Raw genomic sequence first — 4,358 nt, 5'->3', positions numbered from 1 at the left:
CGAATTCCTGAGCTGAAATGGGCCCCAGTTTTTGGGGGAGAACCTGCGGCTGTGGTGCAGGAGGAGCATCAGGCTGGACCCCGCAGTCTGGTAGCTGGCTGGGGAGGGAAAAGCGGCCAAGTAGGCAAGGGAACACTCCCAACGGGGCTCTAAGAGATGCTCTTATATCCAGCCTCTTCCGTGGTGGCTGTTAGAGCCGTTGTGCTCAGCAGTTTCACTTTCTGTGCTGTCTCCAGCCCTAGTAAAGGAATCTGCTGTTATTTTGATGTGTGCCACTGTTTGTAGGAACCCGCTGAGGACTGAGCCCAGTGTTCGCCTCAGCGGCAGTGCTTGTTTGAGGTTCATGGAGAATGCTGCTAGACCTCTCAAGGGGACTAGCAGCAGCAGCCTGGCCTGAGGTTGGTTGCACTCTGAATCATCTCGGTGCTGCCTGCCTTTGTTGTTCTGTGCAGCTGCTTTCAGTCTCCACGAGAGCTAGAGTTTGCAGGGGATCTGTCCACATAGACCAGGACTTTGGCTCTTTGTCTCCCAGAAGCCTGTGTTCCCTCCTAAGCACCCCTCGTTCTGCTGCCATCAGCCTGCCTGGGCCTCAGAAGCGCCAAGGGATGCTGGGCACAGAGGGGCTGAAGCTGCTCCTGAACAAACAGGTCTGCCCCCGGTGACAAGTAAAACTCCACCCTGCTAAACCTGCAGCACGGTATCTGATGGGTACATCTACACGTGTGCATTTACTGAGCAGTAACTGAAATTACTGCACGGTACAGGCACGTGTCTACACGTACATGCCTGTACGGCGCAGTAAGTATGGTGACGTAAGCCAACTTGAGTGTAAATTTGATACGTGTATCATGCAGGTATCAAATTTACACCCGATTAGTTACTGAGCAGTAATGCATGTGTAGACTCCTTACTGCGCAATAACACCGTGTGTGTGACCTGACTTGGGACTAGCTTTAGTGGACAGATTCCCTGCAAACAAACTTTAGTCCCAAGTCAGTCCACATACAGCATTAATGCACTTTAATGCCTGCATGTGTAGACAGCAGCCTGTTTTCACTTACTGAGCAGTAATTTATGCATGCATTTATGATGGCTTAAATTTACTGCACAGTAATTTACTGCACAGTAAATTTAAGCCAGCGTAAACGCATGTATAGACATGCCCACTGAGAAGTAAAATTTGAGGGGTCAGATCTTTGTGTGGACAAACAACTTGGGACAGATGTTAGACATGCTTTTGGATACAAAATGCCCTTCCTTAGGTCAGGATGACTGGTAGCTATGGCATTATTAATGGAGGTGAGCCCCAAAGATGAGCTATTCCCTACCGATGCCAACAAAAAGGCTGGTTCAGGAACTAGCCTTCTAGCGCACTGTAGAGAGGCTGGCAATTCTTATAGTTTCAAGAGGTAAAAGTGTAGCCCCAAGGGGGGACAGGTTGTCTTTTATATTGACCTTAATAGGAGTGACAGGGTGGCCTGCTGGCACTGGATTTTCTTCTCCCTGTCTTTGATACAATCCCTTTTGAAAGCCTTCTTAGAGACTATTATATGTTGAGTTTCTAAAGAAACTTGAAGGAAGTGCTGGCCCCTGCGCCTGGGAAGTGTTTTCAACCTGCTGCGCAATAATTCTGTTCCCAAATGCACTCTCTTTAATAGCAGGTCAAACCTTGCTATTTGAATAGAGCGGAGTCAAGATGTTACCAGCTCTCACCCATCTTGTGTTACTTGAGGTTTTTGCACACCTTGGATTCTTGTGATTAGGTGATATTGTTCGCACTTGTTTAAAAAAACAAAGTTTTGGCCCATGTCGTTGTGAAGGAAAGCTTTGAAAAAGCTGGTACAGCTACACCTTTGTGCAGCTAGCAAGCTCAAAAAGCAGAGGACAAAAGAGCCCCCAATTTGTCATTTGAAAAAAAAAAAAATCCCATGATTTTTTAATACAGTCTCTCAATTTCTTTTTTCTGAGTCCTGAGTCATAGTTTTTGAAAGGCTGGTACTGGCAGGGAAGTGCCTGGTTGCAAGGAGGGAACAGACAGGCACATCAGAAGGAACTTTTGCATTCACCTGCTGGCCCGCAGCCAGGGAGAGAAACTGCCCTGTTTTTTGGGGTTGTTTTTTTTTACAGAGTATAACTGTAATTCAAAGTCAGGCGCACCAGTTTTGCTTCAGTACCTTCTTTTGAAAGGCCAGCATGATGGCAAGGAACTGAAAGCTCAGCCTTTAGACAGCTCTAAATATGATTCAGAAGGCCCAGGTAACAGCAGAAGCCTTGAGGAAACTAATCTGCAACTCCTGTTTTCTCTTGGTGTGCTCGTGTCTTAATTTGCTAACCCTGAGGTCAAGCCTTATCTCTCACTTATTCTCGTGGGTCGAGGTCAAGCTCTCAGTTCCTTTTATTTCTCAAGGCAATAAATGGTCTGGGTCGGCCTCACACTGCAAGACCGTGAGTACTATTGATAGCTTTGCACCTTGATACATTGCCTACTGTAAAGGGAGGCTGCTTCAGGGCTGGACTGAAGACCTTGGAAATGGCCTTTATCTGGAATTAAGGACCACTCCAGATGTCACCACTACTCAGTCCAGAACAGCCCATAAGCACTTGAATAACATAAGGATGTAAGTCATTCTTCTGAGAATAGGGGCACAACTGCACGTTTATTTGGCCTTGCCTTCCTAAGTACCAGCTGAAAGAGAACCCCATTAGCAAAGTACCCCAGGAGTAAAAATGAAGGACCCCCCCCCCACACACACACACGATAGATGTGAATCCCTGTCGGATGTAGGTTGTAGCCATGTTGGTCTAAGGACATAGGCAAACAAGGTTCTTTGGGTAAATACGATATCTTTTCTTAAACCAACTCAAATAGTTGGAAAAATTCTTCTTAGCAAGCTTTCATGTACAAACACCCTTTGTCAGACTGAGGAAGCATCTACAGATGGTCTGGGAGGCATTTGGATAGGCTGCTGATGGGCAGAATATATGAACCAGCAGATGCCTCGCGGGGTTTATTGAAAAAAAGATCCAATCGGAGCATAAGACTCCTGTTCTCCTCTTGCTGGGTGAGACGGGTGAGTAGCAAAGAGTAGGGGCATTGGTGTGGGAATTGTCTCCAGTGGGATGTGTAGGGGAGAGAAGGACTCTTTTCCAGGCAGGTTATCCCACAGGTGAATCTAGCATGCCTCCTCCTGTTAGCTAACCGTTAGGAGTGCAGAAAAGACTCCTGCTCTGGTCACAAACCACCTGGCTGCACCAAAATCCCAGAATTGGAGAAATGGGTGAAAAGTCTGTCTTTCACGTCAGTTCTTAAGCAGTGCCTGGTTTTGTCTCAGCCCCCACCTGCCCATTAATACTTGTCCAGCTCCCTGAGTCGGGCCAGCCCAGTGCCTCACCAGTGCCTCCCCTGGACTACTTCCCGACTTGTTTCCAGGTTTGCAGGAGCCTCATTACAGGGAACCTCTTTTCCCCTCTCTCAGAGACCAGCTGGGACACACTGGAATTAGACCTTATTTTTATTTTTTATTTTACGTATCCCAGGCCAAATTAGCCCAAACTAATCCCAAATCCAAGAGTCCAGAACCATAAGTGGCCCTTCTCCCAGCAGACATCCTCCACCCCCATCTGGGGCTTCAGATGTTCCCAAAACCTTTGGCAGGCATCCTACTTGCAGGCCCAAGCCCGGAGGCTTGGTTTGGATGCCCCTGAGTTTTGCTTGCCCTCAGCCCTAAGGCCTCAGGGGCAAGCCAGGGAGAAATCTCCCATTTCATAGATTTCATAGCCATTAGGGCTGGAAGGGACCTCAGAAGATCATCCATAAAGTGGGCTTAAAGCCAAGACCTTGCCAGTCCAGCAGCTAAGTGGGAGGTTTACTATACATTACCTGAGCCATGCTACTATACATACCATGCTAGGTGTGCAGCCTTCACCAGCGTAGCTAGGAAGACGGCCTCCGTAGTCGCAGCGTTTCCCTCGCCCAGCAAGCGTAGACTACACTTGATCTGAGCCTTCAAGAGGCTGCAGATGCTGCAATGCCTGGAGCTCCCCTGCACACTTTGCACCCCCTTTTCTCTGGCACAAAACTTCCCGGAGAGGGGCGCCGGGGGGGAGGAAAGTGCCTTCACGAGAGAGAGCATAAAGCCTGCCAAGAGCCAACAGGCCCCTGCCCTCTGCAGCCACCAACCTCCCCTCCTTCAACAGCTGATTTCACCAGAGGAGGAGCCCAGAGGCTGTCAGGGCTGGTGTTGTTCGGCTCTGCCAGATCCTGGAGACGATAATGTGCTGGCTCCATGTCGTGGCTTCTGGCTGCCCAGGCTCCTCCCCTTGTGCCGTGTGTGATGCTGATGCTGCTGCTGCTGTTG

This window comes from Alligator sinensis, unplaced genomic scaffold (genome assembly GCF_000455745.1).
Source record: "Alligator sinensis unplaced genomic scaffold, ASM45574v1 scaffold207_1, whole genome shotgun sequence".
Taxonomy (NCBI): domain Eukaryota; kingdom Metazoa; phylum Chordata; order Crocodylia; family Alligatoridae; genus Alligator; species Alligator sinensis.
Note: the sequence above shows the minus strand (reverse complement) of the source record.